The sequence below is a fragment of the Anser anser genome (genome assembly GCF_964211835.1).
Source record: "Anser anser genome assembly, chromosome: 4".
NCBI classification, from domain to species: Eukaryota; Metazoa; Chordata; class Aves; order Anseriformes; family Anatidae; genus Anser; species Anser anser.
Window position 1 is genome coordinate 17,483,292 of NC_139724.1, and position 23,506 is coordinate 17,506,797.

Consider the following 23,506-nt stretch of genomic DNA (forward strand, 5'->3'; position numbering starts at 1 on the left):
GTGCTGGATAAAGATGAAATGCTACTTTAACATCCTGTATTGAGGCCCTGATTTAACGCAAACTGACAGACACTTATGTTTTCATAGAATTTTAGTCTCTGGACTATGAATTCAAAGTTTGCAAGTATATGCAAAGTATTTGTTATGAATAGCTGACCAAAGTAAAATAAGGAAACAGTTCCCTTCCTTGTCCTAATAAGTGAACTTGCAAATACTTTAAAAAATAAAAATAAAAGAAAAAATACTGTATTTCCTCAGAAAACTAGACTCAGGAAGTATTAGGAGTTGCATATCTTAAAAAATGTATTTCAATCCGACAAAACAATCTTCAAATTAGCAAAACATGCTAATATTTTATATACAGCATATTAAAAAAAAAAAGCATACATTCATCATCGAATGGCTTGGGTTGGGGTTGGAAAGGACCTTAAAGTATATTATCCTTAATGGCTGAAATAGAGATTTTATTAATTCACAATACACACTTTGTAATCACGGTAAACCATTACAAGCTCTTTTTTTTTTTTTTTTTTTGATTTTGGAAGAGAAATAAGATATGAGCACAATAGATAGGAATCAGTTTTTTATGTGAGTCACATTAGAATAAATCTTATCAGGAATTTGTCTAGATAATTTTCCTAACGAAAGAAGCTTCAGAAGTTTATTACACTCAACTTTAGTAGGAGCTTTTGGGGGCAAGAGAACAGATAAATAGAAAACCTGGTGCAAATCTTTTTTCTACTTTATTTTTCTTAAATTGAGCTGGCATTCTTAAAATATGATGGTATAGTTTTTAAGGTAGATTACAGAAAGTCTGAGATTAAGTACTGTGTACAGTTTTATTGGGTTGATGCTACTTGCCTTTCTTAGAATATAAGTGCTCAAAAAGCAGCATTGCTGAAAACAAGAAGAGGAAAAAAAATCAATTAAAAATGGAAGCGATACTGACTAAAACTAAGGCAAAACTATATTCTGTAATGAATTCCTGTTTTTTCTGTTCTTATAAGTTGCGAACATTGTATGAATAACTTAGTAGAGATCGGTATCTACTTCTCAGCTCTTTTCATTTCTTAAGAAAAGAAAAACACCTATGCATCTTTCTAGATATATATAAAGTACTTTTGAATAATAAAATATGTGTTGGGTGACCTTTTTGTGCTTTCTTATTCTTTTAAACTTCTCTTAAATTTACTTTAAATATTTATATTACCAAGAAAAGAAGGTACTTCTTACAGACATGGATGCGTCTAAGTCATCTGTTTATTTTAGTGAAAAGGAATTTAAATAATAATTTTAAGCAACTAAAAAAACCAAAAAACTTTTAATATTAATTTCAACCTACATTTTATGGTATCTTGAAAGCCATACAAAGACAGTTCCCCATGGACAGTAACTAAAATTTTGAATCGTTATATTAACAAAAAAGATTTATCATTTCTACAATACCTTAAGTAGTATTTATTTTTTATGGAAATTCTAAAAGTTCTTCGTAGGGTCCATAAAAATCCTCAAAGTATTTTTATAACATGTAATAATTAGAAAATTATTTAAAATTTAAAACATCATTGTTTCTTCTAAACCTGTGCTGTTCCATTTAGTCTTTGAAATGTGTGTCGCCATATACTGCTTTTAGTCTCATTTCCACATATAGCTCCATACAAAATATAATCTTGGCTTTAGAAGTATGCTAACTGAATTTAATACTGTAAAGCAGATTGATATTAATTAGCAAGCAAAAATGGATGCAATAGAACGCAGAAACAATACAACTCTTAACTCGCATCATTTTGAGAGATACCCAGACTAAAGGTTGTAATATTTTATATTGAAGAAAACGCTTCACAGTATTCAAACCATATATTTTGGACTCTTCTGAAATGCTCATCTAGAATTTTCATTGTTAAAAAAGGGGGGGGGGGGAGAAAAAACGAGAACGAGGGAGCATAGGTGTACAAAGTGACTCAAAAGACAACAAACACTGAATAAATTAATACTTAGGGGAAAAGTTTATTTTACGCACAGTTAATTGAAAATAATTGTCTGCCCGACACAGTTATTGCTACATATGCATACTGTATTTTCTCCAAGAAATATTAATGAGGAAATACTATTGAAAAAGATACCTTTGCTTTTCATATAATTTCCTATGTTGCCACTGCTTATAGTTAGAGTGTACAAGGGTGTTTCTTAGCTTGGTTTCCTAAGGAAATGATGTTGATTACGTTATATGCTAAGTCCTTTCTCTAGCTGTACTGTAGCTATTTTCAAGCAAGAAAAGGAGAAAAAAAAACCAAACATTTTTTAAAGTAATTGTTTAGCTTCAACCAAATTTGACACTGGTAAGAACCTACACACAATCAAGCTTTCTTTATTTCATCAAAATAGCAGTAATACAGGGTGAGAAAGCCCCCTTAGTGTCCCCACTGAAGGAACAGCTAAAGCACAGAGAACACATGCCGGATACCATATAACTCATGCAGAGGACAGCCACTGTATTAACTGCAATGGGCTCCAACACCATATTTTTTCAGAGGAAGCTCTGCTTTTTCCAGAACACTGAGAAATTTAGTTTCATCAAGTAAAATAGTTAAGCATATCTGCAGCGTTACTGATAAACTGAAATTTTGGCATTTTGGAAGGTCCAACTCACCTTCAGAATTTCCTTGTAATTCACTGGTTTCTATACATGAAAGTAAGTCATTTAATATATTCTTACAATCACATTAAAAACGAGGTAATTAATTGCTCATATGTTCATATTGCACCAAAGATTTGTTGAATGTCTTTCCTTTTTGATAAAAGTTGTTTATTATGTCATTTATAACTTCTGATCAGTATCTTTCCTTTGAAAGTTTAAGTAGGTATGATAAGATACCTTACTTTAATGTTTTGCATTCCTTTTTTACTATCTCTTAAACAATTCAGTAAATAGTAAACATAAACTAACCATGTTTATTGCCCAGAAGAGTATAACCACTGAAGCCTGCTTGAAAGCCTGCAGCAGTATTTCACATAATCGACTCCTATTTCACAGGATGTGCCACATTCCTAAGGAGATGAAGTTGGCTAAGCAGACCGTTCCTTCAGTTTAAGAACTGCGTGAAAAATATTCTAACGTCTTGAGCTCACCAGGAGATGGAAAAGTGGGGACATGGACTACAGTGAGGGAAGAGAGAGGAAGAGAACAAGTTCACATGTTCCAGGCCTCGAAATCACTGCCATTGCATCACTGGAAAGAAAAAGGAAGGGCATTTAGTACTGTTCATAGTATTAAATGTGAGTTATGGTGGAATCTAAAAATACATTAGTGAATAAAATTAAGCTGTATTATGCTATATTCAGTAAGAATTAATTCTGGTAAGATATCTTGAGAAGATACCTATTTTGGGGAAAAAAAAAAAAAAGAAAAAAAGATACGTATGATAATAAGTTATACAACTTTTAAAGAAAAGACTTTAACCACGAATCCAAGGAGAGTTGGAAGGGACAGTGTGGCATTTGACACTTAATAGATAGAATTTGGTCCTATTCAGGTCCTGGATTATGGTTGTTTTGTATTATAGACTACAGCTCCAAGACTGAATATGTGCTATCACCCTTCCTGTTCAGTGCTAGTGTCTGTCTTTTTTAAAGCTCACTTGCAATAAAACTCAAAACAATAGATTTTGTAGTAGAATAAAATCTCTTACTGGGCAATAATCACCATATGAAGTTTCCAGAACTTCACTATAATTCAAAGAACCACAGAAAGTTTGATTACTTCACTTCTTTATAAAGTATGCTGCTTTACTGCCACTTAGCATTTTCTTTATAAAAGAAAGTGAATCAATGGATTCGACAGACCCTGAATTTGGTGGGAGGATAATTAAGACTACCTTTACTGAACAGTTGTTGGCTTATGATCCAGGCAAAAGTTCTATGGTCTAGGCAGTCCATATCATTTCATAATTTTTAAAATCAATTCATCTTCTGGTCTTGCTGCCACAGTTACTCTTGAAGAGCAGAGTGTATTTATGCAAGACAACTACTCTGAAGTAGCCATAATCTTTAGGAGCTAATTACAGTCTGAAGTGAGCACATTTCTTTTTATTCCACAGAATCAACAGCACTGCTCTTCCAAAGCATTGGGTTCACTCCTAGTATTTTAAAGCATCCACATTATTTTAATTTCTCTTACAGAAATAGATTTGGTACTAACCATGCAAAAGTTTGCATTTGTTCACATTTAGGGAAAAACTATCTTTACATTGCATTATTCCTATTTAAGCACATTTTTATTTTCAATTTCAAAAGTGATTATGTGTATAAATTCACAAAAATGAAGAAATCAAGTTCCTTTCTTAGGACAAAGTACATGGAGTGCTTTCCATCACTGAGACTGTCACTGTATCACTCACCTGTATTGCCTTGATACTCTGCTCCTGGATTCTTCAGAAGAGATGCTATGATGAAATCTACCACTTTATGTGGAAAGGCAGCTGGTGATGTGATATCCACAGTAAAGCAACAGCATTCTCCTTCAGGTTTCAAACCTTGACACTTGATGAGAGCCGAGATCTTTAAGAAGTAAAAGGCTAGTACACTTGCTCTTTCTGACCAGGCAGTGCTGTGGCTGTTCATTATCGACTCAAAGCCACAATCACCTTCTGATCTGAGGAGCAGGTGACTTGGTGATTCTCCTCCATTCCGATTGCTATGCACAGACAATGACGAAAAAGTAAAGTATAAAAGATTAAGTAGTATTCCAGTCACCCAGACAGGTTACTTTGCCCTTTTGCGAATTGGTCCAATGCATCATCATCTATCATAAATGGCTTATGTGGCAGTGCTGGATCTTTAAGAATATCTATGCCCCAGTGCTAAATAAGACAGATAAATCTGCAGGAAAGAAAAATAAATAAATAAAATAGAAGCTCAAAGTAATTCTAGTCAGCAGTAAAGAGTTGGTTTCCTTTCCTAATAGGATTCAAGCCTCCAAGTCCAATAATTCAAATTAATCCTGTGCCTCAGGGTTTCAAGCAGCATTCTTTTTGTTACCATGAACAGTGTGAAGAGAGATATAATACAAATATTTGTTTCACATATATAGCCATTTCCTGACACTGCAAATAAAGTTAAAGACCAAAATCCCCATATGACCTGTCAGTCATTTCAGTGTCTGGTTAAAAATTAATAAAGTACAATCTTGCATTTGCGTATTTTAACTAAAGCAACTTTTTATTACATTACAACATCCAATACATTATGACTGAATTGAACCATAAAATTATGATGTTTCTAATAACATCAAATTAAAATAGCAATGCATTTCAGTAACAATTCTGCTCTAAGACAACATACTGGTTTACATATTCTATAATAAGAGAATAAATATTAAAGAGCAACTACCATACTCTGTTCAAAATTAGGTATAAAAACCTTGAAGGAAACACTGAAGAAACTGATTTGATTTTTGGTAAGAAACTACAATGTAAAATCATCTTTCAGATCCCATCAACCTACATGATAAACATTTTCTTCTGAAACTAATAATTGCTGTACAGTTAGTTGTTTTGTCTTTTTTTTTTTTTTTCCCCTTACTTTTTTGTCTCTCTGCCTTTGGTTATTTTATACTACGACACTTTTCCCCCTAGGAGTACAAGCATTTTGTACTCAGAGCTCAGATTAAAACAAACCTTCACAGGAAAGTTATCTCCTGGCCTCACAATTTCAAGATAACCCTGGTAACTCAGAGTCTTTTTATCAGTGTAGACAAACTACCTGATGCTGAAGTTATCAAAAATACTGAAAGGAGATGGTTTGTAGAGACATTCTCACAAAGGGCTCCTGTGGCATCACTCACACACACACACTCACTCACTCACACACTCACAAAAAAAAAAAAAAAAACAAATAGGAAATTAAATAAAGAGGCTGTGAGAGTCCCTGCCAAATTAAAAAGTTCTTGATCTACATTACAAGGAGGCAAGTTTCTCAGGAGTAGGAATTAGAAATGGGGAAATGCATGCAATTGGGTTAAAAGTATAATAGCAATACATCTCTCCATATAAATTTAATGTTCTGGACAATTACCAAATGTGAAAATAATTACCGTACCATAATATTTATGGGAGGAAGAAAATTACTAAACTACTATTGAGTCTTCAAAGTCTACTGAAAAAAAAAACAACTGAAGAGTGAGTATTCAGGTATTACATAAAGAACAACATGAATTTGCAGGAAGCCATCAAAACCGAATAAGATGCAGAATAGATTAAAATGCTACAAAAACAAAAGGATATAATCTATTTTTTGTTGTTTTGTTTTGTTTTTGAGAAAAACATTGTATTTCTGACCTTTTGTTTTTGTTATGCCTTTTTTTTTTAAATTTGCCCCTATTAAGATTTAATATTCTTTCTTTCACATTGAATTAGAAGCTTTAATATAATGCGAGTCTTTGTTACATTTCTCATAATAGAAAGACATGAGAGCTTCAAATTTCTGTGTGTGGGAATAGAACATCATAGGCAGTTGCCTGATGTATGCAACAAAATTGCCATGAGCTTTCTGAAAGGTCGTTTAGTGTGAAAGCTGCGTACTTAAACTAAAATTTATCATCTGTCACTTCAGACTTTCAACTTCACTTTCTTTAGTTACCATGATTGGAGACTTCCATGGAATTTTTTATCATTCACTACAGAAATGCTTGCAAGCAACTCTCTCCACCCCAGCTGTGAGGACTGTCTCAAAGCAGTTACCCACTGCTGTATCTTAGTGTTAACTGAAAAATCAAGTTTTACGTGGTCCTGTAAGTCCAGAAGTTACTGCACTGAATATTTTTCTTCATAACAGAAAGGTGTTATAAATGCATCTGTTGCCTTATTATTATTATTATTGCATGATTTGAGGGTGTATTAAAATTTCAGTGAAGAAAGCTCATTGAATTTGTAGGCAAAAAAAAAAAAAAGTTAAACAGCTAGCAAAAAGAAGCATACAGAAAAATCAAAGCTTACATGCCTCTCTTATTCATATGCCTTATTTTGTGTCCCAGGTATCTCTCTCTTCTACTTATTAGAATTTATTTCGGCAAAGATCAATAATCAAATTACAAGCAAATGCATTCAGCAAGAAAGGAACCACTCCTGGCAAAGAAAGTCAAATTCAAGGAAAGAGATTAACTAAGTTCTGATGAAAGAGATTCACAGTTTCTGCTCAGTGCTGCAGCATATTTAGCACAGTATGAGAGAAGCTATTAATATTAATATAAAGAAGTGGCTTTAGAACAACCTCATAGATCAGGACTGCAATAATCTCCCTTGGAAAAAAATAAATAAAAAAAATAAAAAATAGAAAAAAGGGAAAAATAAGAAAAGATTAAGAACGCCAATTTTCACTGAACAGATCAGGAAGAGAACACAAGCTATGCCCACATAAGAGTGAACACAAGCTAAGGTGAAGCCATTGGCTAATTAACTAGCTCACTACTGAAGTGAGGTGCATTAATTAGCTATCAGTTGCTCAAATTTTAGCCTTAAAATGTATTAATATAACATTTTCAAGTAATTCCTTTGCAGAAAATATGGCTTTTTACCAATCAAAGTAACAGTTAATGCTAATATATCCTGAGAGTTTTATTAGTACACATTTTCTAGACTGATCTAATTTTGCATTATTAAAGTTTGAATTTCTACATCTAAGTAGAGTAAAACCAAAACAAACAACACAAGTACAGAAACCCAAATTAAACAACATATTTCTCCTCATCCATAACAACTCTATTCTCTTTTATTTACACAAAAATAATAATAAAAAAATAACAACAACAGAAAAAAACACCCACCTTTTGGATTTTGATTAGATTTTGAATAGAAAATTAAACTCTTAAAAATAATAAGTTTATAGAGGTAAGGATGGAATATCCTGCAATGATAAGCTTAAGGTTTGATGTATTTTGCTTGCAGGCTTTTTTTTTTTTTTCCTTTCTTTCTTTCCTTTTTTTTTTTTTTTTAATATATACAAGATATGAAAAAAATAAAAAGCAAACCAAAATTCAGACTTGGATATTCATATTAATTCTAGCTCTCTACACAGCAATTTATTAGCAGGATTTTTCTCACTGCATGTCCTTATTGCAGCATGGCATGAAACTAATGTAGCATGACTTTCTTGACACTAGAATATGAAGGGCAAAGCATTACCTTTTTTAAGGCATGAATAATTTGCTGTTTTATATTCTTTCATAGAATATACAGAACATTTTATTCTCTTAAACTAAAGGTATTGAGGATCACCAAAGAATTTGAATGGAAAGGTTCTTAAAAAGCCATGGCAATTTTAAATATAGAACGTCAAACTTCTTTTTCTTTACACTACAACCCTGTTTTTTTGTTCTTATACTAAATATTGTGTGCATATGGAAACAAGGATACAGTTTCATGATTATTGCCTCTCATCAGAATTATTTTTTTTCCCTGATATTGCTGATCACTTATTTTTAACCAATTTTGACAATATTGTCAGCACCAGATTATTATTTTTATCCATTTTCTTATTCTATTTACACTTAAAAAATGAACCCATGAAAGATCATGTTATATTTTGCCTGTGGCCACATTCCATGGCTACTAATTCTTTACAAGTAATCTTTTACGACCACATATACAGCAGACACAAGTTTGCCAAAGTAAAACTAATAACACAATAAAAATGCTGAGGTATTCATATGGACAGAACAGAGAATAAAGTTGTTCATATAAAGAGCATTTTCTTAAGACTAGAAGGACAATAACGACACCAGTACCTCTTATCATTAACAGAAAATAGGCAGAAATAACGAGATATCCAGAGCAAATTTAATAAAAAATTTTAAATGTAGTTTACTGTAAAAATGGTCTATAAAAATAGCATTGTAAAATCCTGTTCTAGTTATATTAGATTAATTTATGAAGAATGTGCATTTCTTTCTTAGCCTGAAACTATTTGTGGATTTGATTTGCATTTATTAACTTGGAGTAAGTTTCCAAACAGCTAGCTAGACAGATAAAGCCAATGTGCTTGTTGACCTTTACCCAATAGTTAGCCCTCTAGGACAAGAAAATCTGATTCAGATCCTTGTGGCAAACCAGAAAGAAAGGGCACTTGAATTTAGGTCTTCTAGTTCTTCCATAAATATTTTAAATTATCCAGAAATTTACTCAATCATGCTCTCAGTGCTAATCAATTTAAAAGAAAAACAAGCAAACAAACATTATTTTTATTTTTTTTATTTTTTAATGAAAACTAACATAGCAAGCTGGTAGGTGATCACTCAGGATTAGATGTCTGGGTAACAGTCCTTGAAACTAGCCAAATAAAAGCTTTTTGGTGTTTTCCCCAAGCTCCCCCAAAAGTCCCATGAAAGCTGGTATATATACACTATATATTAGCTGGCTAAAACACACTTAAGAGTTGAGAGAACCAGAGAACCAAGCCCATCCCAAAGAGAAGCAGCATAAAGCCATCTTCCACTCAACCTCTTGTTTTTTCTGTGATGAATAGAATATCAAGTAAGGATTTAATTATAAACCACATTTTTACATCAGTGCCTATGTTTAGTGTTTTATTTTATAGTTTTCATTAAAGATACATAAATTAGAAATTAAATATTTTATTGAATCTTGTCAAAATCAGAAGTAAAACTTCATTGCTTTACATTTTTGCTGTAGTTCCCTTAGGTAACTGACAATATTTATATACACAATGTCTGTGAACTGTATATTCAGAAAAAAAAAAAGTTCTACATCACATACATAGTCAAAAATCATTGTGCATGTAATGCCAATTCCTGTGGCTTCCTCAATTCTTAAAACATTTATGTACAAAGCCTTTGGGATCTCTTTTCTGTCTGTCTGTAAAGCAATAATGTCTATCAAACCGTTGGGCTCCTGATTACCTTAGCTACTAAGGGTATGTTTTGGAAAAATAGTTGAAAATAAGTTAAAAATACTTGCTGAAAAATTACTAAAATTTTTGAAGTTAGACCATTTCTGTGATCTCGTGATAGATGTGAAATCCTGTTTAGCTGGACAAACATACATAAATTCATTAAAATGAAAGGATCACTGGGGAAAAAAAGCAGTCTGTTCTTTAGGCTTGGAATTTTTGTACCCTTACTATGAAGTTGCTACTAGAAAGAAAGGATTTTGTTTATTTGTTTGTTTTAGAATTTTTGCTCTCTCCTAAATGCAGGAGAAATTATTTTTAATATGCCCTTCACATTGAGAAAAGATATTCAATTTAATTTCATTTAAAATTAAATGATAGCAGAAAGCCTAAAAGATTCCAAATTTTTAGATAAGAGAAATGATATGAACAACCTAGGCAAATCTTATGATGTAAGTAAAACATAAAGACAAACATCTGCTTACTCATTCAGGTGAAATGTACAAAGGAATTAAGAGACCAAATCTGCCTAGGTTTGCCTGCAGGAAAATTAGAAAAAAAATAAAAGTAGTTGGAGAAGGAAAAGAGGATTAAGGAGTTCCTCTAGGTTTTGTCTGTCAGACTGCAATCCCCATTTTCTCTACATGAGAGAAAACTGTATGACCATATTCAAAAGCAAAGCAGTATTTCATTTACAAAAATTGGCTTTTTCATAAAACAAAGTCAAACTAGTTTGCCAAAATATTCTTTTTCTAAGACACTTTCACCAAAGCAGGATCACCTGTGTACGAGGTAGAAAAGAAAGGATTTTTTTTTTCTTATGCATCTAATATTGTAGGAAAATTTTTCACAACCAGTGTTGAGTGAGGAAATGGATAAAATAAAAGATACAAGCTTTATATACATATATATATGTATATTTATTTAAAGAAATCAGAGAAGTATTTGAAAAGGAACAAAGTTTGCTCTGAGGTACCACACATTTCCTAAATGAATAGAATCAAAGAAGAAAGGAGCTCTTCATGCTTACGAAAAGGAGATGTGAGAAATTCACACTGTTCATCACATACACATGATTTTATTTCAGCCCTCTTCCTCTGCTCCTCAAACAGTTCAGAAGTACATCAGTTTCAAAGGGAAATAATTGCAGAAGTTTATTTGTTAAAGTATTGGCCACCTACAATGGAATTAATTTCTCTCATCTTTCCTTAGACATCTTTTGAAGCATACATTTAGGTGTATAGCATTCATTTTCTGAAAATTAAATCCCGTTCTTGAAAAGATAATTGACTGTCAATACTATACCCTCAAAGGATTTTCATTTTTTCATTACATAGAAAATGAACAAATCGCTGTCCTTCTAATTAGCTTCAGAAAGAGGTGGACAGCGATTCTCAAAGGTGCACTCACCCAGAGTCTGGTTCAGGTCAGACTGGACAACTGGTGGAAGGGGAGGACGCGAATTTGCAATAAGAACAGACTAATTTTGTTTCTTCTGGCCCTAAGTGCAGGAGAGACCTTACTACCCAAATATCGCTACGGACTACTGCCTAAACACTACCATCTTTTCAGATCAGTCCTTGGTTTCCTTCTCTTGTCTGAAAGTCAAAAGCTGAATTAAACAAGCTCCCTGTCCCTATTCATTCAAACCACAGATATAGTTTAAAGACACACACACACGGACTCATTTACATTTGACTATAATTTCCATTTTCTCCACTCTACCTACCATTTAATCATTCTTACCAGAAATTCTATACACTCCAGATTATTAAGGAATTGAGAAGAATACATAAATAAAAGTGTGAGGCTTTGCATGGTAGGCATTACCTACTCCTTCCCAAATGAAACAGTTATATATAATTTCCAGGCTAAATACTGGTATTCAGTCTAAGATTTTGTATGTATATTTCCACTAACTTGGGCTAATCCAGGCTTTCTTCTCTCAAGAAGAAAGAAAATGGTGAGAACAGTCAAATAGTATCCAACTGTCTCTTATTTATTTTTATGAATATAGACTTTTGGAAATTTGCATAGAATGCTTGACAAATATGAATGGAGAAGGACTTCCTAGTAAAGATTTAGTCTCTTTTTCTGCTTGACAGTTTTTAGATGCATATAGCAGGTGTTTTAAAGTATGTAACAAATACGCTACTATAGTTAGGAGCGCAATAAATCAAAAAAAAAAAAAATCATGACAGGAAGAAGAAAGGTGAAGATGCTGGAAAAATAATAGGAAATACATTTAGCTACCTAAAACTTCCATCTAGAAAGCCTCAATGTTACAGCCAGCCCTTCTGTGTGTGTATATATATACACACAGCATTTGGTTTTCAAGAAATAACCTGCAAAAGAGATATCTATCTGCTAGACAAAGTGAACAATTGGGTTTAAAACTGAAACAGGCTGAGGAAATAGGATATAGAGGAATTTATTTCTTTATGTAACAATAGTAACTATGGTTCTGTGTAAAGGTGAGAATCATCTTTTAGTAAGTCATATTTTGACAAAAAGGTTATTTTCCCTACCAGTAATTCCATATAAAATTATTAGCAATTTCACTTGAACTGTATTACTTTATGTTCAGTAAGTACAGCCTCCATCAAAGAGATAATAGTTCTGCTTCACATTTACATAATAGAAAAGGTAAGAATTGAATTCTACCTTGGATGATAGCCTTGGCATTTCTTTCATTTCTCTGCAGTGAGAACTACATAATTTGTTCTAGTCAAAAGGGAAATCTGTTGCATGGAAAGGGAAGAAATATCATAGCTTCTAAAGAGAGGAATTACCTTTATCTCAGAGAAGACTCAACTCAATTCCATTTAGAAGAGCTTGGGGGCTATACTGTTGTCCCCTGGTAACTACACGGATGGAGGTAATAGCATTTGGTTTTATCTTGGCATTAGCACAGCTGCCACCCAGGGAGCCAGCTTACCCTCCTCCAGTCTCACAGTTGCAGGGGCCACCAATAGCCAAGGCCCAGGGTAACCAGGGCACAAGTCTACTTCCACCATGGTGAGAAAGAGCACTCCAGTGAGCAGTGCTCTGCGGAAGCAGTCATCTCAGCAAATCTGGTGGAAAAGAACGACAAAGCTGTATGTTATTTTGTGTTTTGTGTTCCCTCCTGCCACTCCCCCAGATCAATGGCTCCCTAATATATGGCAGCCCAACAGATTATCATGATAGACCAGAAAGAACACAACCTTTCTTCTGGTCAGTATAGGAAGGAGAAAACCTAGTTTAGGAAACAGAAAATATGACAGGGCAACTGATATTGCCCCTCATACCACATGTCAGGTCACTGCAAGTAGCAAACTGTAAATGATGCTGCAACCAACACCTGAGTACCTTTTTCACTTTCAACAACTGAGAGAGCAGTGTAATTTTAGTGCCTTTTTTTTTTTTTTTTAGTAACACAAATCAGAAGATAGAGGTGATCAGACTGCTGAAAACTCATGGAATATGAAACAGCACACCAAAAGGAGCAGGTTGAAGCAACTGGGGAAGTTGCATCCTTGCAGCTTCCTTGCAATAGTCCAATGAGTAATATTCCTTGTTGTTCTTACAAACGTGTATGTTAAGAAGAGCCGATAAGAAGTCAGGTGGATTTTGGAAGAGAATGTATTATCCATTCTGAATAATAATAAATACTAATTTTCCTTTATTTACTCTCAACTGGTTAACCAAATGGTGATTACATTTGACAGTTGCACAATAGTTGTCAATATGTTTTTTGATAGTTAGCAAGGAACTGAATAACCTGATCAAATGCAAGCTCATCTTTGTCATATGTAGTGGTTTTTTTTTTTGTTTGTTTGTTTTTTGTTATTAACGACCAAAGGAAATCCAACTGATATTCTGGGGCTGTGGCCTCTTCAAATACGTGCATACTATTAAGTCAAATTAGAAGTGCTTGCAGAGAAAGATTTCCAGAAGAGTGATAAGAAACATTTAAGAAAAATGAGCCTTAGGTTTGGAATCAAGCTCCGCAAAATACTAACTGTAAATAAAAATGAGAGAAGAGCCTGCTACTATGGCAGCACAGAAATTTGAATTTATTATTTAAAATAAAAATATTTTTTTCTCTTTCCCTTCAACTCCTCCTCCACTAAAGGCAAGTCTTTCTGCCATGATAAGAAGAACATATTTCCATGAAATTGGTAAATTCCCTCCTGGGGCATATTTGCAAATATAACTATTATATAGACTCAGACCAGCATACATAAGGGAGCTAATATCATTTTTATCTTGCAAAAGACTAAGGGAGTTGTGCTTCATGGAAAGCTACAAATACTGCAGAAATATCAACACATGTTCTCTTATGATACGGTTATTTGTGATAACATTCCCATCAGATTCATTAATGCCAGGAACTTGGATGTTTTTGTGCCATCTTAAGGCAGGACCAGAGAGGATTTTTGAAATGTCTCTAGGTAACAATCTGTGAATCAAACTGCAGAAGAAATACACCGTAACATCTTGCCGTCAGGCTGTAACTAACTCAGAACTTGTGTGCAAACTTTTTGGTTCAATAAATATATGGAATAAAAGAAGAAGTTGATATTTAGGGGAGAAAGCAAGAGTTTTAATCTTCATTTTTCATTCCATTGCTTTTTCAGCTGACAGCAGAATTGATGTAACTGAACTCAGACACTACCTTGTAAGGCATTAGGAACACTATAATTGCTGGAACAATAGTATATTAATAGTTACTTTGTGCATTACTATAGCTCACAAGAATCACAAATCAACTGTGCAATGAGAGTCCCTATCTGGAATGGAAGAGAAGAGACAGAGTACAGCACAAGATTCTTCAAATACATAGAATGTACAAGGAGAAACATAATTAAACTCTTTGTCAATATTTGCGTTAAACAGCAAAAGAAATGAGTAGTGTGTGAGCTTAGGTTCAGGATGGGCATTAGGAAAGTATTTCTATGGGGAGAAACAATGAAGTAAGAATAGATTGCACAGATTGATTCTGGAATCACTATCATTCTGGGGTTTTGTTTGTTAAAAGAAAAGATAGATGTATCACAGAAAAGACAGTTGATCTTAGGCAGGTATTCAACTAGAAAATATTTTGAAATCTCTTACCATTATTTTGTAGTGTTGAGCATACATCTTTAAATCTACTTATGCAATTACTATATTAGTACCTCATATTTGAAATACATAGTAACAGCAAAATAGCAAGCTTATTGGGAAAGCTTAACAAGGTTTCATTAATTTGTTTTTGAACTAAAATTCTAACTGTAAAAAGTACTGTAAAAATACTTCAGTGTTTAATGCTATTGACTATTTTTCTGGATACATATAGAATGACACTACTCAGTTAAATGGTATCTCTCTGGAAGGAGCCCTAGACTAAGTTGTGTGAGTCTTTTTGTAGAAAGAACAAAATTCTCTCCGTCACTTAAACATGGACGTGGAAAAAAAAGGTAATGCAACATTTCTTCTGTCTATCGCCAGCTTACTTTACTTTTACTTAGTATTCGCTTTCTTTGGGTGTAACCAGAGGTGCTCTCACTCTTGAAAAAAGCTCACATCAGCTTTTCACATGCACTGTAATGCCCAAGAAGAAAGTGCATGATCAGAACTGCAGGCCAGAGAGGATTCACAGATGAGACCTGATGGTCTTTGTTTTATCTGCAAAGACTGTGAAGTGACTTCACCCTGTTCCAGAGAAAATTTTTAAACTGTATTGTGGATATAGATGAATTATGTGCTTCCCCTTCTCAGGATCACCAAAATATTTTTTCTTCTCAGAAAGAGTAGTCAGGCATTGGAATGTTGGAGGTTGGAGTTGGTGCTTAGGGACATGGTTTAGTGGGTGACATTGGTAGCAGGGTGATGATTGGACAAGATGATCTTGGAGCTTTTTTTACAACATTGACGATTCTATGATTCTAATGCAGCAAAGTAGACTGAAAAGAAGAAAAAGCTTATTTTTTCCTTAAGTGTGTACAGATGCAACTCCACACATGCCATGGGCAGAAACAATGAGGATGTACTAGGATGTACTCTTTTTTTTTTTTGAAGTGTAAAACACAATTGAAACAAAACTGTGAAGAACTAACCCTGATTTGGTGAATAGATCTGCTGAATAGAATGTGGAATAGGAAGGCTCAAAGATTTTCTAAAGATTTTCTTGGCAAGAACCCTGCAGAATTTCTTAAACTATTTGTTTCTAAATTCTTAGCTGTAGAATATGTTTTCTTTTTTTTTTTTTTTTTTTAACTTTTTGCAAATAGTGCAAGCTGGGGTAATTCATGTAGTAGTTTCTCTGAAGCTAACAGAATTATGATAGATGAATGTAGCTCATTAAAATACAGTCCTAGTCTGCATATGAATTCTGGCAAGCTGTCTCTTTATCAGAATCCAATAAACACTGTCTCATGCAGTATTTGTTTAAACAGGCTTGCTATATATTTTTCACTGAACAATTAAGGTCCTATTTCCAGCAGCATAAAATACCTGGAGCTTCAGCTGACTTTATTAGGTTTAGGGGATATCTAGCATCTTTGGAAACCATGCTGCTCTGAATCTAAATGAAGAAAATGAAGAAAAACAAGTGAATAACTATATCCATAGATTCATAAAGTACATTCCTCTATACTTTACCTAATCAGGGCAAAAGAAAAAGCTCTGATATCAGTTACTATTGCATGTTTCCATCTTTGTAACCTATGGCTTCATTTCAACATAAAATTAGATAAGAAAATATAAATTTCTAAATTTATCAATGCCCTTCAGATCCTGCTGAAAAGGGTTCTCTGCTTGAATATTTTTAATGGATATAAGATATCTCAGATAGACTGCTCTGTTTCGTAGTGATTTTCAGACTGCAGCTTTCCAAACAGAAACCAAGACCATGGGGAGTGCCAGAAGAAATAAAAAGGACAGAGTCAGCATGCATTTTCTTTTTGTAATCCAATTAATATTTTTTAAAATCCTGTTACCATGTTGGGTAGCAGCTTCAATAAGTGAAATTAATTTAATAACCCAGTATTTCAAGAGTTATTGTTCCTTATTCATATTCTTATCATTACCATCTAGCTGTGGAGTAAATTCATACTTTGTTTAAACTCTTTCAGCAAATTTGCCATGGAGATGGTAGTGGAAGCAGCAAGGCTTTTGATTCAGTGCTGTCCTAAGGGTTTTTTTCAAATTCCAATTTTTATTGAAATGTCTGCAAAACCAAGCATCAATGTAACAATAAAAATATAGCTTTGACACACAAGACAACCAAGAGAATGTTGCGAGGGGAGGAGGAAGCAAGGAGGAGGAGAGAAGAGAAGAGGAAGAATTAGAAGTGTATTCATAATTCCTGGCACAAAAGTCTGTGTCTATGTAAGAACTTTATCAAAGTAAATATGAAGTGCCTGTGCAAAGTAAGATTCTCAGGATTCTAAGGGATCCATATGGATCTTTTTGTTTTGAAAGAGTAAAATGAGTTTTACTAATATAAAAGTTAGGAAGAGTCAAAACTCCACTCCTAGCATTTTCATAACAAAGTTTTATAAAACAGCAATGATATTTTAGCATTGAAATTGTCCAGCTTCCTTATACATTTTTAGTTATGTCAACTCTCTTATCTTGTCTAGAGACAAACTTGAAGTACATAAATTAAAAAAAAAAAAAAAATCTATTCTCTCATTTTCATTTTGCCTCTTCAGAAATTAACAGTGTTGGAGAACATGGTTTAACCAAGCTAACACATGCATTTCTAAACTTTAGGATCTTAAATTTCACTAGTATTAAAAGTATTTTTCTACCTGAAAATTCTATGAATACTTGACACATTAAGTTGTAAAAAACTGTACATTAAAATGTAACTCAGAGAACAGTCCCACATCAATAAATACAAACATGGTACATTTTGCCTGTAAAAAAACAAAACAACAGAAAACCCACCCCCACCATCACTGTTTCTGCTCTTACAGTGACTATAACAAAACCTGTTTACTTGCTACACAGCTATATTCTCATTCAGTCAAATTTACCTGAATTTAGCCATTCAAAGCAGGACAATAGGGTAAATTAATTTTAAATCATGTGACCACAAATGAAAGCAGTAACTGAAGTATCTCTTTTCATGCATGTTTATTTCGTATTGCAAAAAGGATGTAAAAATTGGTTGTTGCCTTTTATCTTCTTGGATTGCATGACAGACTTTTTTTTTCTTTTTTTTTCTTTTTTCTTCTAAATCATTTCACCCAAGTTCCTTTTCTGTTTTTAAATATTTTGTTTTAATACATACCTTAAAGAAAACACACTGTGAGAGCTATGTTATAACCATTAACCATTACCAAAACAGGAACTCGGTGAAAAAAGTGTGCTATGCATCCAATTCTTGCCCTAGATAAAAATACATTCAGATCCAGGTTTTCTCTGAGTTTTTTATTTTATGTTTGTTTTGTTGTTTGATTGTTTTAGTTTTGTTTTAGTTTTGTTGTTGGTTTTTGTTTGTTTTCTCTGTGTTTTTTTTTGTTTGTTTGTTTTTTGGCAAATTTATGTGTTTGTTAAGCTGATAAATCCAGCTTCTCTACCTATAAACCTAGATAGCAACATGCACCATGATGCTGGGAGAACATACAAGGCAGTGGGATATCATGGCTACTAAAGCATTTACAGTTAACAAACTGGAATACAGTGATACCAAATCTATGAACTGTTCTGACTCAAAAGTTTAGGTATACTGTTTTGATTTATTATAAACTGTAATAAAGTTTATTATTTATTACTAAAATAATTTTAGTAATGTTTTTAATAAGTGTTATTAAAATAGTAATAATATTAGGGAATACTACTTTTTCCTAGTAATAGGAAGGAATTTAGGAATTTCATTCCTAAAGAAAGAGGAAAGAAAACCTCTCCTTTTTTAAGAAAGATAAAACTTGTAATTTCTGCAACTGTTAGCAATATTTTGGGCAGAGGATGAAGAAGCATTTCAAAAGAACCAGTATTCACCTGTGACAGTATCACTTAGACTTAAGAATTCATCCTAAATAGCTTAATGCACAGAGGTATAAATTGCCACAGAGATGCCCAAGTGGCAAGTGGCTGAACTACTTGTTTCCCTGGCCTTAATACAAAAAGATAGCTATGTAAATACTTAAAACTAGAAAAAATAAACTGTAAAGACAAAACTGAAGAGAGACTAAAATTATACATATTACGTCAGTCAAGAACATGGCTTGACGTATGATAACTATTATTCCTTCACGAAATACTTACTTTGCTTCAGTAAACTGGGAAATTTTTAATACTTCACCATTTTTTCCACCGTACTTCTCCATAGTTAATCATGAAAGAATACAGAGAACCATAAATATACGTATCTTTAAAGATGGACTCTTTCATACCCCCCAAAATCATAGATGCTAGTAAGTTTTAAGACACCGTGATTTTATTTATTTATTTTTTTAGGCTATCAATAGAATAATAAAATCATCATTAACAAGTTTCTACTATAAAACTATCCAAAGACAAGTGCTTAAAATGGTCAAAGATTAGGAAAAGCTTTACAAAATGCTTGCAGGAGGAGGTATATCTATGCATATATATTAACAAGTCTTCAAGTCCTTACAGGCCTTTACAGACACAGTCACTGAATGAGGTACACCAGAAAATGCTTGAACAAAGTACTGAAAAGCAGATTTCTAAGCAAAAATAAAACAAAACAAAAGCTTTAAATTAAAAGAAAATATTGTATACATAACTCCTCTATTCTTCTTTCTGATCTTCTTTTTTGCAGCATTAGCCCACCATTTCCCCCATTTCCAAGGAAGTGGTTTGCACTGTACCATAATTAAACTTTTATTCTGCTAGTGCAAATGCCGTAGAAATTTATATTTATGAAATGCACTTGTCACACTTATACTAGACTAAACAAGAATAAAAATTCACCCACTGGGTCTGCACATAGGCAAATTGTGCATTGTTCAAAGAATATACATATACTGCAGTTTTGGTTTGTATGCACAAATACAGATAAGCCACTTACAAAAGCACACATGGCTACCATTCCGGCTTTGTGCAGTATTGTGATTCCAGCAGAAAGAATGCAGAAAGGAAGCAACTCTTGAATTTTGCATCACAAGCATGAAGAGACAAGAAACAGAATATAATATGGACTTGGAAAGGTGAGACATGTAGGAGTTAAAACCCTTATGAGAATATCTGTCTCTCTCCTCAAAAGTAGTAATGCTAATGTAACTAGCTAGGTTGGAGAGAAGAAACAGATAAGATCAGAATGAAGATCAATGCAAGTTAGACAGTAAAACAGGTTGAAAAAGTAAGAGAAAGGTAGCTCTGGCTGTTGAGAAAAACATGAGAAAGACTCAAAGCTGGAAGTGATAAAACATACAGGAAATATCAAATGTATCTAAAATGGACTGTGTAGGTAACCTGACTCTACAAGCCCTCACTTTCAAGCCACTATCCTCTGAATGAATGCTACAAATCTGTAACAGCCCATTAACCTGTATTCTAAAAAGGCACTATTTTTATAATTTATATTAAAATATATCAGCAGTTAATCTTTTTTGATTAGATTGTCAGAATCTCTATCAGATCCATTAGTTAAGAGATGCACTGGCTTATTCCAGAGAGACAGCAAAGAAACTTGGCCAGTCAAGAATGCTACCTAGAAAATCTCATTTATTTCAAATCATCATTCATCAGCTTCATGGTAAGAGAGGGGAAAAAAAAAAAAAAAAAAAAAGTATAAGCAAACCAGAACACAAAATTTGTTATAAATGTTCTGTAATATTACCATTTTAAGGTACTGGTTGTCAATGACTTGTGAGAGCTATTGAATTGTTTAATGTGATTTTTTATGCTTTGGCTTTTGTTTTTGCCAATACATTCTTAATTATGCTAACTTGTTCTCCAATCCACACACACACAGTTTTTTCTCCTTTGTGGTTACTTTTATATCATTATCAAGCATGCAGTTCCAAGATTCCTTTCATTAAATCTATACATCTTTGAAACTACTACAACTTTTGGCTATGACAGTAATGCAATCTTGTGATTCTTCATTGCATACCTTGTCACCAACCGCTAGCCACACATTGTGGACCAATCTGGCCGTAATTATGATTCAGTAGCAATGATTCAGTGCTACACTCCACTGCCAAATTTTAGTCGTCACCATTTCATCATAACAAACATTTTCTGCTTAGATTTAGGAGACTCAGCTTTGGGACTAATTATAACATTTTATGGAGACTGAATTTGCGCATCACCACAAGACAAAGTATATCCACTGACATGATGAGCAACTGATAAAGGTTAATTAAACTTTTCTATCTCAAGAAGAAAATTTGAAGGCTAACTCTTGCGTGTGAAAAAAAAAAAAATTCCTCTGAAATTCATTACCTTTATCACTAAGAGTACTGGAATTATTCTTTCACCTTCAATAGCTAACAGATTCACCATAAATAGCAACAGTTGATGTCACTGACATAACTGACCTAATAAAATCAACTGCAACTGCATCACCGTCATTGTTTGTAACTTGAGATACCATTACCTCAAAAATAGAGACAGGCATTCATCTCCTTTCCAAGATAAAAATACTCAAAACCAATAAGCATGTGGGTTAAGCATTAGGAACAGTAGACAACAAGATACAGTTCTGTCTACGTGTCCTTGCTGTGTTGGCCAGGCACTGTGCTCTGCCAGTATAAACACAGGAGAAAGACCCTGGGTGAGCTGATGCCTTCTAGGGACCTCCATCATGACATATAGGTCTTTCTGTGACACTTAGAGAACAACCACAAAGGTCAACTAGTTTCTTCTGTTTCCGTAGTCTAATTACTTGATAGAAAAAGTTCATTAAGCTCACAGAGCTAGATACAAATCATTATAAATTAAAACAGAGCAGCCTCTGCTGGCCTATGTTCCACATCAGTGCTTTTCCCAAATCCATCTCTCCTGCAACCTGCAATACCCTCATAAACAGTGAGTAAGCCTAGGAGAAAACATAAAATGAAGGAAAAGCTTAAGAGCTACTTTTTTTTTTTTTTTTTCCCCTGAAATTAAAACACAACAGAAGGAAAAGAAATGGTAGAAGAGCAGCATTTGGGCTTCCTCAGAATGGTGCACACCTGACTAAGTAAACAGACAGGGTATGCTACAGCCAGAGAAGAGACCAAAGACATTAGATGCAGTCTAGCAGTAAGATCATGGTTTGACAGGGGCATACCATATTCTTTTGCTCTTCACAGCACCGAGTTGGAGAACACATTTCTCTCAGATTAGGAGTACTTTATTCTCCAGCTATCAGCTTAGAATTACAACAAAGAAGAAGCATCACTGTAGACACCCAGACATAGCGGAGGGTTTTATCCCCTGAAGAATTCTTGCTGATAAGTATCACTCTACTGAGACATACAGGAAACAGCAAAACACATTTTTTTCAGTTTAGCAGTTTATTTCTTTCTCTCTGTCAGTCCTTTTACAGGTGGCTGTTGTCAGGTTATCAGTTTCCCTCAAGATCAGCAGGTGAAAAGAAGACAGAAGATCTTGGTAGTTTAGAAGCAAGTTTAAACATACAGACAAGCATCTTGAGAAAGAAAGTAGATAAAAACAAAATCTGGTGGCTTGCAGTAGACCACAGTCTACTTGGAGTAAGGCCTAAATCAAACCCATAGGTAAAGTAAAAATTCAGATCAAAAGAAATTTCACTTGAAAATAATCATGTTACATTATAAACTGTCACACCCTGGATTTGTAGCAAATGTTAGTGATTACAACTATTGGGATTCCAAGAAGTTTTTTCAAGATGCTGCTAGCAAACTAGAAAATCGCCGTATTTGAACATATAATATAGGATCATCTTCTTTCCAAAATGTGATGAGCAAGGCCCCACACTTCTGATTCTCTGGGTTCATGCTCAGTTAAACAACGAGGAAATAACGAGAAGGATACAGTCTGTTTTTACAGTACATTTTTTTTTTTCTTTAGAAAAACTGTTTTAAAGATTGGTTTCTCAGAAAGTTAACTTTTCTCCAGATTATTAATTTTCTTGCCATGTACTGTTTTTCTATGCTCTCCAAAATTCAAAAACTTGATATGCAGAGATGCATGAATTCTTTATGGTAAGGTGTGCAGTTCATAACAGACTTGGGTATGTCCTGGGTATAGAGGCTTTAGAGAATGTGGAAGGTGAATCAGAGGGAAGAGCAGAAAAATGGCAATTCCTTGCATAAAGCAGATGCTCCCACCACTGAATATGTATTTCTAAAGCTACCGTTGTCCATTTGCTTTTACTCTGTCCTTCAGGGTCTAATTAGATCATTCCCTCTCAAAACAAGACAATTCTTGCACTTTTTGTAAAGATGTATATCCAGCCCCACAGAGTTAATGTGCTGTAATGTATAAAGCTACGCCGTAATACCACAGAAAGACACATTTTGCTTAATGCTACAAGTCAGTATAAGTTTGTGGATGTTTACATGACCATTTATTGAACTGTTGCTTGTAATCATCTATAGACTTGCATTTTCCAATTCTTTTCACCAGCCAGCTTATCAATGCAACAGGAAACCAAGCTAAAAAGGAAAATAGTTCAAGTCCTCTTAATCTCTCT

At 33.7% G+C, this 23,506-nt stretch overlaps 1 protein-coding gene across 1 annotated transcript in view; it reads right to left on the bottom strand.

Annotated features, from left to right (window-relative positions):
* Positions 1-23,506, bottom strand: part of SGCZ (sarcoglycan zeta) — a 470,225-nt gene that overhangs the window by 335,027 nt on the left and 111,692 nt on the right. The window contains exon 8 of the transcript XR_014583197.1: positions 12,839-12,974. The gene's annotated coding sequence lies outside the window, so the exon portion shown is untranslated. The remainder of the gene's footprint in view (positions 1-12,838; positions 12,975-23,506) is intronic.